The 15,788-nt window shown below is 45.9% G+C and overlaps 1 long non-coding RNA gene across 1 annotated transcript; it reads left to right on the top strand.

Moving 5' to 3' along the window:
- Positions 1–11,096: 11,096 nt before the first annotated feature.
- LOC309356397 lies at positions 11,097–11,430 on the top strand. Its single transcript, XR_014162760.1, has 2 exons — positions 11,097–11,227; positions 11,269–11,430. It is a non-coding gene; the product is annotated as an uncharacterized lncRNA (long non-coding RNA).
- The last annotated feature ends 4,358 nt before the right edge of the window (positions 11,431–15,788 follow it).

Raw genomic sequence — 15,788 nt, forward strand, 5'->3', positions numbered from 1 at the left:
AAGGAGGGGCTTTCAGTCAGAAAGCCAATTGAATTCCAGGCAGTATGGAAAAGGAGGAAAAAAGGGAGCCCCAAAGACCAGCCAAGGATGCCCCCCGTCTTGCAGATCCTGATAAGTCAGCTTGCTCAGCCCACGCAGCTGAGGGTGGGAGAGGAGCATTCAAGATGGGAAGAAGCCTGGTTGGAAGGGACCAGCTGGCTTAAATACCTAATCTCTTCCTCCTCTCTGACAGCCAGGATAAATCCCACCCTCCTCTCTTTGGGAGCAAATCTCTCAAGACTTATTTTCCATCAAGGTGTGGCAAATGTGGCCCACTTTATGGTAGGACTGGCATTCACATACTAACTCAAATACCACAAGGTCATGTGCATATCAAGGTTCCTGTTCCTCCCTGCAGAACAGGAACTTATTGTGGCAAGTACCAACGTTCACTTTTCCAACATGTGGAAAAAGGAAGGACAGAACTGTGGGCACTGTCCTAGCTCTCAGACTTTATGCATTCAGCTGATGATCTCCAAGGAGCCTATGGCTGGATTCAGGCTAAACCTGCAGTCCTAAACTCAGTTACCTGGGAGTGAGTCCCATTGAATTCAACCGGACTTACTCCTGAGTAGACATGGTTAGGATTGCAGTTTACATTAGTTGCACTTATTTCCCATTCAGATCAATGGGACTGAAGAAATCATGAATAACTTTTCATACTGATTTAAAGAGAACCTAAAAGCACCTAAGTTTGGGTAGCCCTACATGTGTAAGATGGTCTTTGAGCAATTGGGAGCCTCCCAAAAACCCGAGTTCTTGGTTGTATGGAGAGATTTGCATAAAGTTGTGGGTATATGAACATGAAGTATATGAATTCTTCCTTGACTGGGTGGAGATTGGAAGCAGGAGCCTTCGAGAATCTGAGCTGGCCCAAGATGTTTGCTGCCTGAGGTGGACCACCAGGCTGGCAACAACACAACATCCTCCCTGCCACCTCATTTATTATGAAGTTCTAGACTGTTTTTTAATAAAATTGAAATAGGAACATAAACAGTGTATCAAAAATGCTGCTGAGAGCAGTTGTGATGGAAGAATAGGGGATTTGTTGCATACAAAAACAATGTTTTATCTTGCTTATGTATTTCTCTACCTACAATATCCAATAGGAAGGCTTCCGGTTTCTTTAAAAAATGTATATTTCAACATTTTTAAAACTTCATTATATATCATTTCCCAGAAAGCCTTCACTTTCATACAAATGATAGAAGGTACCCTCTTTTTCTTTAAATTTCCAACATTGATTATTTAGTCTGTACATTTTTGCTAACTTCACTGGTGTTATATACCATCTATACATCATTTTCATTACATTTTCTTTAAGCATACTGCAAGCTGTAAAATTTATTCCATCTTTCAGAAGTTTTCCCCAATCCTCTAATTTTATATTATAACCAATATCCTTTGCCCAATGTATCATACCTCATATATCATTGTTTAACTTCCTCATCTTTCACATGCCATTCTAAAAGTACTTTATACATTTTTGACAATATTTTAATTTTAGAACTCAACAAATGTACTTCAAACCTGGATTTTGTATATTCAAATCCATTTTTTTTCTTATCTTCTTTAAATATTCCATTTATTTGACAATAATGCAACCAATCTTTCACTAAGCTTTTAATTTCTTCATAAGGTTTTAATTTCCACTGATTATCTATTTCGATCACCAAATCTTCATAGGTAGCCCAGTTTCCTTCCATATTTAACTTTTTTACACTTGTAGCCTCCAATGGCAATAGCCACCATGTTTTTGTATGCAACAATTGCAGCAAGAATATTATTGGCCCAAAAATGGAAACAGGAAGAGATCCCAACAAAAGAAGAGTGGCAGATGAAGTGAATGGACTATGCCAAGTTGGTGAAACTAACTGGGAAAATTCGGAACCTGCAGGGCCAGACCTTTTTGAAAGACTGGAATAAATTTACATTGAATTTGAGAGACAATTATAAACAACTGACATCGATAGTAGAGCTACAAGAAGTTTTGTAAGGTTGGAGATATCAATTATCATTAATATGATGTTTAAATGGTGTATTTAAGATTTGGATTTAAGGGTAATAATAATAATAACAAAATGTAAATTTCAGAGTATAATTAGGAAAACCATTAGTTGAGGAAGAGGGAAGTCTCAGGCCAAGATGGCCAAGTGGTTTTTATATATTATATGTAAGAAGGATGTTTTGTCAATTTTTTAAAATAAAATTTAATAAAAATTATATATAAAAAGGAAGAATAGGGGGTTTGGCAAATTGTCTATTGTGTCCTTTAAAATAAGGTGTCCCAAGAAATTGACATTACACACTGCCATTCTGATGCAAGGTTAAAAAATTGGGCAAATATTATCCTCCCCCCCCCTCCAAAGTGCACACTGAGATACAGCTGACAATTGACCAATTTTCATTTGAAAGGGGCTGGGGGATCAGTGTTTATGCAGTGCTGTTCGTAAGATATTTTTTCTTGAAAGGATGAAAAGAAATCAATGCCCTTCTGAAATTACTTTTTGCAGAATTGCAAGAAAGTTGAGTGATTAGAGTAATCATATGCAATAAGTTATCCTATATTAACATGCAAATTAAATTCAAGAAGTTCATCCTTTTCTTAAATTTGCCATTTGGAGCTGAAAGACAAGCCTTGTTACTCATATTTGAGCAGATCCAGTTGTGTGGCCGACTATACAAACCTGTCACACACACACACACCATCACCAAGCCAATCCCAGCTGTGGTGATTCTTTTGTAATCTACACCCATGAAGCCACAGGGTATGCAAGCCTGGAAGTCACTGGAAAGCAGTTTCCACATTGCTGCTACCATTTATAAATGGATAATTTCTTGTTCTTCAACCAATACTGGACTCCAGCTCCCATCATCCCTGCCTGTTGATCAAGCTGGCTGAGTCTGATGAAAGGCAGAGTCCAAGAGCAGGTGGTGAGCCACAAGTCAAGACTTCCTTGCAAATGGGATCATCCTCAGAAGGCGGTCCTTCTTGCAACTGGGCCCCTGGACACACCCCTGACTAAGTGGGTTACATTTCTAGGTCTAAGTTTCATTTCTCTAAATAGGCATCACGGGTTACAGCCAATCAGGAAAGGGGTGGGAGTGATTAAGGAATTATATAAGCATCAGTGCAAGAGTGCCCTAGACACTTGATTGGTGCTGCTGAACACCCGCCCTCCCACCCTTAGTGTAGGTTCTCGGCCTTGCTTTGGACTATGTGTGAGCTGCCTGTCTTGGGACAGGGGCCGCGTAGGAATTTTTATCCATTTGGCAAATTGGCACTGGCCACTTGGTTTTTTGCCTACCCCCTTAGCAATCATCACAACTTTCAAGGTTTGGTGGTTAGGCATTGGCTTAATTTTTTGTGTGGAGGGGAGGTGTGACCATCACCTGCCCCTCAATGATCAAAAGGTATTCCGTTAAAGAAATGTGGGGGTAGCGGATCAAGTCCGCTTGATGGGCTAGGGCCATGCCAGGATCACAGGAACCTTGCAGTAAGCTTCTGTCGGGCAAAACCCCGATGTCGCTGCCCCATAGACTCTGTCAACTGGGGCAGTAGTCCATTACAGTCTTCAGCCAATGCCTATGCCAATACCACTCACATTTAATTTGCAATCAATAAAGTTGTGGCCTTAATGTTACCCATCAACCTTAATTCTGTGTGTAGTTATTTCATGGGGGGTGGCTTGGGGCCTCAAGATGCAAATCCATTGGTTGAAAACCAGCTAAGGCCCTGCATAGAGACCCAGGTGAGTGTAGTGGTTGGAGCATCAGACTAGGACCTCGGAGATGGGAATTCGAATCCCCACTTGGCCATGAAGCTCACTGGGTGACCTTGGGCCAGTTACTCACTCTCAGCCTAACCTACCTCACAAGGTTGCTGTGGGGATTAAATGAGAAGGGGAAGCACTGTGTAAGCCACCTTGAACTCCATGGCAGAGAAAGGTGGAATATTAATGCATTAAACAATGTACAGTAGGCATACATAAACTTCTCAGAAAACATGGCAGTGTGCCTGTCTGAGCTCTCACAGACAGACAGCCCCATCTGACTGTTTCGGTGTCAGGTTCTAACCTTCAGCTCTCCACTTCCTCTCCTAACTGCATGACACTCCAGCAGCTCTTTTGGCTCACCAGGAGGCTGACCAAGGGTCTCTCCGTGAAACCGTCTTACATCCCTAGTAAGAAGCAAGGGACTCACAACGTATCCTGTAAGAACAAAAGCTAAATTGGGGCTCTGAAAATACTCAGAATTTTGCTGTTCCTAATTGCAGCCTAAATAACTTATGTATGAGTATAACTGATATTTAGAAGGATTTTTTCTCTCATATGTTAAAAGTTTGCTATTTTTGTTTGGGAGTAGGTAGCTCATTTCTGAAGTTCAGCAATGCCACTTTTCATCTTTTATCTACCCCCTCACTCAGCACTTCCTAGATTGACTTGTCCTTGGCTGCTTCTTCCTTTTGCTGAGCTTCCAACTCTCTATATGCTGTCTGTTCTGCTTTCTGTACATTTCCATGGCAGAGAGACGCTCCTGCCCTTAACCTTAAACCTACTTGCAAGATTCATTCAAGTTAGCACAAAACATCTGCCAGCAGAAGTGCTGGGTTTGAACAAGACATTTTGAATAAAGGGAAATGTTTGCTGTTAAGCTAAAAAACAAAAACAAAAATAAATCCCCATTCACACAAGGAGGAGACCTATTTGTATTAATCTGATGACTCAGACCATGTAAGAACTTCAGATGGATTCTAGCTGAAAGGTTTATACAGAACCAGGAGGAGGAGAAGTAAGGCTTACATGCCAACCCAGCAGCCTGAATTTGTTTGGAGAATCAGACTTGCCAGTAACATTTTATTGAACACTGCAGGGTCTTCCATTTCCAAACCCTGCCAATCATTCAGACCCCCGCCTGTGCTCGTTGCATCTTATTACAAGAGATGCGGCAAATTTATGTATTTTGCACAATTATCTGCACTGATTTGCTGGGACACCAACAGCCATTAGGCCAATCGCCCATTTCTAGCAGGTGTTACTACCCCCTCCAGGCTTCCGAGCCTGTCCCTGAGAGATCCTTTGGAATCCAAGTGACTACAGACATTTTCACACAGTAGCATCACGTATAACCTGGTAATTATGACTCACAACTGCTGAATTCAACATAGTGCCCAACAATATAATAACTGACCTTTGTTTTGCCCTGTCTGCTCACTGCAGGGAAATAACAACTATATTTTATAAGTAAGGTTTACTAGAACTGGCTTTTCCCCACCCCAAACTGAAGGGTTTTTTATGCTCTTATGTATTTAGTGTATCCAGAGTTCAGATTTCCTTCCACAATCCTCATCTCCCCTGTGTAGCCTGGGGCTAATTCAGAATTTTGCTTGATGCTGATTGATTTCTAACCCTTCTCCTATTCTATTCCACCACCACCCTGGAGCTGAGTTGAGATTGCTAAAATAAGCCATTTTGCCCCACAGAGGAAGATGTAAGCTCATCTATGCACCATACATAACTAATGATTTCATTACTATGACTGAAACAGTTATGTATTGAAGTTCTCACCCTGGACACCAGGAGTATCGTGTATATAGTTTTCACTCAGGTCCATGTCAGTTACTTTAGGAGGGAAGCCCTGGGTTGTTGTTGCTACAATGTTGACAGCCGGCTGCCTATAAAAGCAGGCCAGCTTGAGCTGTTTGCTGTTCAGTTCTGTTCCAGCTTACAAATAAAAAGCTGCTTTGGAGAAATCGCTGCGTCGTTTGCTGTGTCTACCCACTATTTAACACTGGCCCTGATTCCAAAAAGCAAGGTGGAGTTGCAGGTGTTCCTGGGGCTGCTCAACTTCTACAACATGTTCCTGCCCCACAAAGCAACACTAGCCGAGCCTCTACACCACCTCCTCAGCTCAAAGGTACCGTGGTCCTGGGATCATCGGGAAATGGTGACCTTCAACTTAGTCAAAACCCTCCTCTCATCAAACAGTGTGCTGGTACAGTATAGTGAAGCCAGGCCACTGGTCCTCGCTTGTGACGCCTCGCCCTTTGGCATCGGCACCCTCCTCAGTCACCGGTTTCCAGATGGTAGGGAAGCACCGCTCGCCTACTCCTCCCAGATGCTGTCTCCGGCCGAACGGAATTACAGTCAGCTTGACAAGGAGGCACTGGCACTTGTGGCTGGAGTAAAGAGGTTCCACGAATACCTTTATGGGAGAGAGAACCTTCAACCTCATTACTGACCACAAGCCACTCCTGGGCCTCCTCGCCGGTGATTGACCAACTCCACCGGTCCTCTCGCCATGCATGCTATGATGGACTATCTTTCTGGCAGCTTACAGCTACCAGCTCATCCATCGCCCTGGAAAATCGATGGGCCACATCCACGCTCTCAGTCATTGCCTTTTTCCAGTGCTTCTGGAAGACCCGGCTCCTGCTTCATCACTCCTCCTAATTGAGGACCTCCCAGCAGCACCAGTATCAGTCGCCGACACAGCCTCTGCATCTGCCCAGGACCTCACCATCAAACGTGTGCTCAACGGGTGTGGAGGGGGTGGCCAGACGGGTCCTTCGCACCAGAGTTCCAGCCGTTTGCAACCGGACAGCATGAGCTCTCGGCTCATCGCGGCTGCCTACTGTGGGGAAACCGAGTCTTGGTTCCCCAAAGACTCCGCCAACATGTCCTCGAGGCTCTGCACATCGGCCATCTGGGAATTGTCAAAAGGAAGGCCTTGGCTCGGTGTTACGTCTGGTGGCCTAATATGGACTTCACTTCACTTCGTGGATTGCCTCCTGTCAAGCATGCCAAGAGTTGAGATCCGCACCACTGGCAGCTAAGGTTAACACCTGGGAGATGCCCAAGGCACCCTGGTTGAGGGTACACAAAATGGCTGGGGCATGTTCCACAGGGGGGGATGCACTGGGACAACCGATCTCAGTGATCACGGGTAGGAGGAGGAGTTACGCTAAGACTAGACCATGTCATTACAGAGGGGGCAGGTTTAGTCGTTGTCTGAGGACTATTCCTGCCTCCGGGTCTGGTCCTGACCGGATGGATACTAGAATCAGCAAGGGATACCCACATGACCTGAAGGTGCTGCTGTGCAATGCCAGGTCAATGATTCATAAGACCACTGCCATCCATGACTTGATCATGGATGGAGGACTTGACCTGGCATGTGTAACAGAGACTTGGTTGGATGAAGCAGATGGGCCTGTCCTTGCCGCTGCTTGTCCACCAGGTTTCTCTTACGCACAGCAACCCAGGTCATGTGGGCGGGGAGGGGGGGTTGCAGTGATTTTTAGAAAGTCATTAGTTTGCACCAGGCGTCCTATTGGGAAGACCCAGTTTTCCGAGTGCATGTTCTGGAAGTTGGGCAATAGGGGCAGTACAGGATTCCTTTTGGTGTACCGACCTCCCCGCTGCACCAAGGATTCCCTGCCCGAGCTGCTTCAGGTCATGGTGGATGTTCTCCTGGAGACACCTAGTTTGGTCATCCTAGGGGATTTTAACATCCATGCCGACACGACCTTACAAGGGGCCGCTCGGGACTTCGTGGAAAGCATGGCCTCCATGGGGCTGTCCCTGAATAAGTCTGGCCCAACCCATAGCTGCGGACATGCCTTGGACCTGGTGTTTACCTCTGTGGATGTTGGTGATCTGACACTAAGTAAAAGCGAAATGAAAGAAGTGCCATGGTCAGATCACTTCCTGGTGCAACTGGACTTCTCTGCGACCCATCCCCTCTGCAGGGAGGTGGGACCAATTCAGATGGTCCACCCACGCCAATTAATGGATCCAGATGGTTTCCAGAGAGTGGTAGGGGATGCTTTATCCCATGCTGATGGCCTTTCAGCCGATTCCCTGGTGGCCCGCTGGAATGTGGAGTTAACCAGGGCTATTGACTGTTTGGTTCCGAAGCGCCCTCTCCGATTGCATGGAGCCCGGAGAGCCCCGTGGTTTTCCACAGATCTGAGGGCAATGAAACAATCGTTGAGACGGCTAGAGCGCCGGTGGCGGATAACTCATTCCGAATCTGACCAGACACAGGTTAGAGCTCAACGTCGAGCCTACCAAGTGGCGATAGCGACGGCGAAGAAGAATTTCTTCACTGCCTCTATTGCATCTGCAGAAAACAGCAGCAGGAGACTTTCAGGTGGTTCACTATTTAGCGGAACCACCTGCAACATCGAGGCCCAGTACGGGCCACATGTTCTCCTGCAATGATTTTGCAAATTTTTTTGCAGATAAAATCGCTCAGATTCGGGAAGAAGTAGACTCCACCGTGAGAGCAGGGCCGGGGCGGGAGAGTGCTAGAGTTCTGTCTAGTCAAGTTGAGTGGGATCAATTCCAATCTGTTACCTCCGGGGATGTGGACAGGCTGCTTGGACGAGTGAAACCAACCACCTGTCTCCTGGATCCTTGCCCATCCTGGCTTATAAAAGCTAGCTGGGAAGGACTGGGCGATGGTCTTCGTGGGGTGGTGAATGCTTCTCTCTGTGAGGGAGCCTTCCCAGACCCGCTGAAAGAGGCAGTTATTAAACCACTTCTTAAAAAACCATCTTTAGATGCGGCCAATATGGCCAACTATCACCCAGTCTCAAATCTTCCATTCTTGGGCAAGGTGATTGAGCGAGTGGTTGCTGAACAACTCCAGGCGCGCCTGGAAGAAGCGGACCATTTGGATCCCTTCCAGTCGGGATTCAGGCCTCATCATGGGACTGAAACTGCCTTGGTCACACTGGTTGATGATCTCCGGCGGGCTAGGGACAAAGGTGAGAGCTGTTTCCTAGTTCTGCTGGATCTCTCAGTGGCGTTTGATACCATCGACCATAACATCCTTCTGGACCGTCTGGAGGGGCTGGGAGCTGGGGGCACTGTCATACAGTGATTCCGCTCTTTCCTCCTGGGCCGTGTTCAGAAAGTGGTGGTGGGGGATGAGTGTTCAGACCCCTGGGCTCTCACTTGTGGGGTGCCTCAGGGTTCTTTCCTCTCCCCCATGCTTTTCAACATTTACATGCAGCCGCTGGGAGAAATCATCAGGAGGTTAGGGCTGGGTGTTCATCAGTATGCGGATGATACCCAGCTCTACCTCTCTTTTAAATCAGAACCAGTGAGGGCGTGAAGGTCCTGTGTGTGTGTCTGGAGCGGTTGGAGGATGGATGCGGCCAACAGATTGAGGTTGAATCCTGACAAGACAGAAGTACTGTTTCTGGGGGACAGGAGGCGGGCAGGTGTGGAGGTTTCCCTGGTCCTGAATGGGGTAACTGTGCCCCTGAAGGACCAGGTGCGCAGCCTGGGAGTCATTTTGGACTCACAGCTGTCCATGGAGGCACAGGTCAAATCTGTGTCCAGGGCAGCTGTTTACCAGCTCCATCTGGTATGTAGGCTGAGACCCTATCTGCCTGCGGACTGTCTTGCCAGAGTGGTGCATGCTCTGGTTATCTCCCGCTTGGACTACTGCAATGCGTTCTACGTGGGGCTACCTTTGAGGGTGACCCGGAAACTACAACTAATCCAGAATGCGGCAGCTAGACTGGTGACTGAGGGCGGACGCCGAGACCACATAACACCAGTCTTGAAAGGCCTACATTGGCTCCCAGTACGTTTCTGAGCACAATTCAAAGTGTTGGTGCTGACCTTTAAAGCTCTAAATGGCCTCGGCCCTGTATACCTGAAGGAGCATCTCCACCCCCATCATTCTGCCTGGACGCTGAGGTCTAGCGCCGAGGGCCTTCTGGCGGGTTCCCTCATTGCGAGAAGCAAAGCTACAGGGAACCAGGCAGAGGGCCTTCTCGGTAGTGGCGCCCGCCCTGTGGAAGGCCCTTCCAGCAGATGTCAAAGCGATAAACAACTACCTGACATTCAGAAGACATCTTAAGGCAGCCCTGTTCAGGGAAGTTTTTAACGTGTGATATTTTACTGTATTTTGGGTTTCTATGGAAGCCACCCAGAGTGTCTGGGGAGGCCCAGCCAGATGGGCGGGGTATAAATAATAAATTATTATTATTATTATTATTATTATTATTATTATTATTATTACACATCAATCTTGCCAGCCCCTTTCATGGCCGCACCTTTATGGTAGTGGTGGACGCCTATTCTAAATGGCTGGAGGTGGCCCTGATGCCCTCCACCACTACCGAGGCAGTCCTCCGGGTGCTGCGAGGCCTCTTTGCGATGCATGGGTGTCCTGATGTCGTTGTTTCCGACAACGGACCGCAGTTCACGTCAGGCACTTTTGAGCAGTATCTTTTGGGACTGGGCATCCGCCATGCCCTAACGGCACCCTTTCATCCATCCAGCAACGGGCAAGCGGAGAGAATGGCGCGCTTGGCAAAAGAGGCACTGGCATGCCTGGACCAGGGAGACTGGCACGAGCAGGTCGCCGAATACTTGTTCGTACAACACATCACCCCTCATGTGGCCACAGGGTGGAGTCCTGCTGAACTGCTTATGGGCCGCCGCCTCAGGTCTCCCCTTGACCGGCTCCACCCAGACTTTGGTGTGTACTAATGCCCCACAGTCCTTTATTCCAGGGGATCAGGTTTTTGCCCAGAACTTTGTGGGGGACATTCCTTGGGTGCCAGCCACGGTAGTGGGAGTAACAGGGCCCCATTTGTACCAGGTGGCACTCGAGAATGGACACTTGTGGCGGCGGCACATAGACCAGCTAAGGTGCAGGGTTGGGGATTTGGACACTACCACTGTGCCCCCAACTGTGGCACCAGCTCCGGAGCAGTCGTTAATGGAAGGCGAGGCTCCACCTACATCTTCCTCACAAACTGAGGGCATGAATCCTAGCCAAGCTATTTCAGTGGGTCTGCCTGGCTCTCCAGAGACTCAGACCACCCCCATGCCTGACCGTCCGCTGAGTCCGTTCACGGCGGTTCCTTCAACAGCAGCAGAGCCAGGGAACATGGGCTTAATGCCACATTTGGTCATACCACAGTTGCAGCCAGAATCGGAAGACCACCCGGACTCTAGTACTGGCTCTTGGCGATCCAGCAGGTTTTCCAAGCGCCCAGCATATTTAAAAGACTATGTTCACTGGACAAACTGCACATGTAAAGCTGTATGGTGAATAGGGTCAATTTATGCTTATGTGCCTTACTGAAACCAATAAGGGTATTGCTGTATGTAATGGAACCACTATGATTGTAACTAATGCCTTATCTCGGTGGGGAGGGGTGTTATGTATTGAAGTTCTCACCCTGGCCACCAGGAGTAGCGTGTATATAGTTTTCACTCAGGTCCACGTCAGTTACTTTAGGAGGGAAACCCTGGGTTGTTGTTGCTACAATGTTGACAGCCAGCTGCCTATAAAAGCAGGCCGGCTGAGCTGTTTGCTGTTCAGTTCTGTTCCAGCTTACAAATAAAGAGCTGCTTTGGAGAAATTGCTGTGTCGTCTCCTATCTAACAGAAACCAATGGTGTTCTTAGCTTGGATGGTTTTAACTAGAGCTATGTGCAAACAGACTCTAAAAATTACCCACCCTATTTGTGGGGATTCGACCCTGAGATGCTTGTTTCTTGATTGTAATTAAGGAAAGAATATTGTCTCAAAAACATCATACAGAAGATGCCTGCAGAGGTGGATTTAGGGGAGCGTGACAGGTTCAGTTTCACTAGAGGTCAGGTGAGGTGGACATTATGGGTGACATATTTGAGGAACTTTAAGGCACCAGCCTTGGAAGAGCCATAGCTCAGTGATAGAGCATCTGCGTTGCATGCAGAAGGTCCCCAACTTCAATGTCCAGGTAAGTCTGGGAGAGATGCCCCATCTGAAGTCCTGGAGAGTCATTGCCAATCAGTGTAGACAGTACTGATCTACATAGACTAATAGCCTGACATGTTATAAGGCAGCTTCCTGTGACTCACAGGACATAATATAATGGAAGTCTTTCCTGTGCCCACTTCACAGAGCCAATTGTGACCTTTGAAGTGCTATATAGCTTGGGGCAGGTTACCTAGAGAAACCTGAGGTCTTTCCGATGTTCTTGGATTCCGACTCCCATCACTTTCAATCAGTGTGGCCGGTGGTTAGTGTTGATGGGAACTGGTTGATGGGATCTGGAAGGTCACCCATGTTCTTATTGAAATCAAGAGACCTACAAAGAGCTTGCATGGGACAGTTCCCTGATAAAAGTCTACCACGTAAATAAGATTGGTCATGCAACATTTGGTTCCAAAGCATCTTAAACAAAGCCTAATAATAATAAAATAATAATAATAATAATAATAATAATAATAATAATAATAATAATAATAATTTATTATTTATACCCCACCCATCGGGCTGGGTTTCCCCAGCCACTCTGGGCGGCTTCCAGAGAAAGATTAAAAGTACATTAAAACATAAACCATTAAAAACTTCCCTAAACAGGGCTGCCTTCAGATGTCTTCTAATAGTTCTTTATCTCCTTGACATCTGATCGGAGGGAGCTCCACAGGGTGGGTTCAACTACTGAGTAGGCCCTCTGCGTGGTTCCCATAACCTCACTTCTCACAGGGAACCGCCAGAAGGCCCTTGGCGCTGGACCTCAGTGTCCAGGCAGAACAATGGGGGTGGAGACGCTCCTTCAGATATACTGGGCCGAGGCGGCTTAGGGCTTTCAAGATCAGCACCAACACTTTGAATTGTGCTTGGAAACGGACTGGGAGCCAAAGTAGGTCTTTCAGGACCAGTGTTATGTGGTCTCGGTGGCCGCCCCCAGTCAGCAGTCTAGCTGCCGCATTCTGGATTAGTTGATATCAGGATTATTGGCTGACTCAAGGAACAAAGAAATATTACAGGTAGATGCACATTTTTATTTAAATTATTAATATAAATGACACCACTTTATAATGCTTAGCAACAAGGAGTCTTTTGCAAAACATCACTGAAATTCTGTTTTCTTTCATTGGTCCAAAGGTACAGACACTACAGTATTCATTCTACTGCAGGGTCTCAAATATACCAACACCATAATTCACAGTGGTATCAATCAAGTAGATTGTGCTCAGGTTTCTTCCTGTATTTCCAATCCGCTTTTTGCTTGGTTTATGAAACACAACATTTATAAGGAAATGCAGATATAACATCTCGTGCCATTAAATTACTGCCATGAATTTATTCCTAAAAAGGCTGCAGCTCCCTGAGTACATTGGCTGGTTTTAGTGCTGCGTTGAGTCTCCTGTCGTGGAGCGGCAGAGCAGTCTCGGGTAGAGACACAGGAAATGATCCTCACCGTGAGTTCTCCTGGAGATGAAAGGGGTCCTCAGATTTCATAAATGCAGTTTCTTCTTGTTTCTCTTTATTCCAGTCCTAAATTCAGTTTACCTCATCTCTGCATCAGTTTGCATTCTTATTATTTTTCTTTTAGAAAAAACTATCTGCACAAAATTTTGTGTTCATTTTTGTGTGCATTGCTCTGCATGTTTGCAAAACATGTTCTGTAAGAAATAATGTGTTTTTGTACATTATTTATTTCTTAAAATTCCAGACTGGATTATTTCAAAGCACTGAGCCTGAGGCTGCCCTTGAAATGACTCAGAAACTTCAGCTGGTCCGAAATGCAGCCGTCAGATTATGGAGTGGAGTTCAATTTAGCATTTGTATAACCCCAGTTTCAAAACAGTTGCACTGGCTGCCAGTTCACTTCCAGACCCAATTCAGGGTGTTTACATTAGTGGGGAGCATACAGATTAATTTTATGCAGAGCGGCTTGGAACCCAAATCACAGATCTAAGCAGAGAGAGCACAGACTCCAAAACTAAGTGAACAGAGCAACTCAGTAACAGCTTTTTTTTTTTAATGCCCAGATAAAGAGACAAGGGGTGGTTCTAGACACAGGTTGAAAATGCTATAAATAAGCCATAAATTAAATTGTTATACAAAAAGGGGGGGGGGAGTGTATGTAAAAATCTACATGAACTCCTTTTTGCTCTCTTGCGCCATCTAGCGTTAGATATTTATAACGCGTTCAAAACGTATTATTGTGAAGAATGTAGCTGAGTCCAAGACAAATATTGGGGTGTGCACACACCCATTGTATTTACTAACTCCTGTTGGATGGCTTCAAACAGCCCAGCACTTATACTCTATTTGGCTGCAGTAGGTCTGAAATTGTAGGCTTTAGAAGTGATCAGTATCTTAACATGCCATCTGACCAAAGGCTTAATGATGTTAAAAAGCTAAATCTGAACTTTGAGGGACAAAAAGTGTTTCTGTTCCTGCAGCTGATATAGGAAAATAGAGGGGTTGGCTTTTGCTGCTCAAATCCCCAAGGGACTGAGTCTCCGAAGTCCATGATTTGTCAGAGATGAATGGATGGAGGCAGGATCCAGTGGAAAGCAGATCTTTATTTTTCTGTTGCAACAGAGGGCGCCCCCCCTTGCACGGAAGTAAGAGAGACCCTGATCAAAGTGTGCAGGAACCTTTTGTAATTGCCCAACCCCTTAGCCAAAGACCACCCAGAAAGCATCACAAGAGGCAGTCTACAACACAAATTTGTGTGGGGCTTCTCTCCTGTCTGCCAGGATACCCGATAATGTTTTACCTGGGCAGCCTGGCCATTCTTTTGAGATGGTAAATACTTTGTTCTTGAATCCAGGTCATAGGCCCACCCTATTCATACACAAATATCCCCCAACGACAGGATCTGAAGAATTTGTTAAGTGACAAGAACGACTGGAAAAGGTTTCTCCAAGATATCTCCTTCTGCAGAGAGAGGAGTAATTAGAAAAGCCAAGATGGCTGTAAGGATTGCTCTGTGTGCTAAAATAATGTGTAATTTTCCCAGGAATGTTTCCTAAAATTTGAAGGGTGAAGGACTGGTTTTCTGTGGAATGTGTGTCAGCTATGTATGTGCACCCTAAAATTTTATAACTATTCAACAACTCAATTTCCCCCAAAATTCAAAATGGAAGCATTTTTATAAGGTTTTCTGTTACTAGTAGTGCAAAGTGGGAGAAAATGATTTGACATTATATGCAGTAAAATTTAAATTGAATGTGTCACAAATTTGGTCACTGCATTTCAGAAAGTGTATTTGGGGGTAGCCTTGGGTAGGTATGAAGGAGAAATTCATTTCAATATACAATTTGTACTTTCAAAACCAGTTCCTGAATTGAAACAAAACTATGTCAGGTCCAACAAATTCCTCCATTTCCTCGCTGACAATTTCATTTCCCATAAAGTGGAAGGAGCCACAAGGGGATCATCTATCTTGGACCTGGTCCTCATCAACAGGGAGGAGATGATCAATGAAGTGGAAGTACTCAGAAACTTGGGAGGAAGGGATCATGTCCTCCTGGTTTTCATCATACACACGTAAGGGAAAACTGAGTGTAGTCAAACATGCGCTCTGGACTGGTTTGGTGTCTCTCCCACACACGACACAACTTCAGACAGGTCATTATTCCAGATTTATTGTTCAATACAGAGAGCTCTGGTCGGAGCTCAGATAAATCATTCCTCATTCGATGATCCAGTTACCAGAACTAGGCTCCTCCCCTTCCGTCCCCAACAGGGAAGCCGCCACCTTCTCTTTTACCCAGGCCCACGCTTTTCTGCTAGCCTAGTTAATCTACGAGTTCGGGGCAATTCTACTTCCCCTATCTCTTTCTCTCCTTCTGTTGTGGTGTAGTGGTTAAGAGCGGTGGACTCATAATCTGGTGAACCGGGTTTGATTCCCCGCTCCTCCACATGCAGCTGCTGGGTGACCTTGGGCTAGTCACACTTCTCTGAAGTCTCTCAGCCCCACTCACC

This window comes from Podarcis melisellensis, assembly GCF_964234715.1.
Source record: "Podarcis melisellensis genome assembly, chromosome: 14".
Classification (NCBI taxonomy): domain Eukaryota; kingdom Metazoa; phylum Chordata; class Lepidosauria; order Squamata; family Lacertidae; genus Podarcis; species Podarcis melisellensis.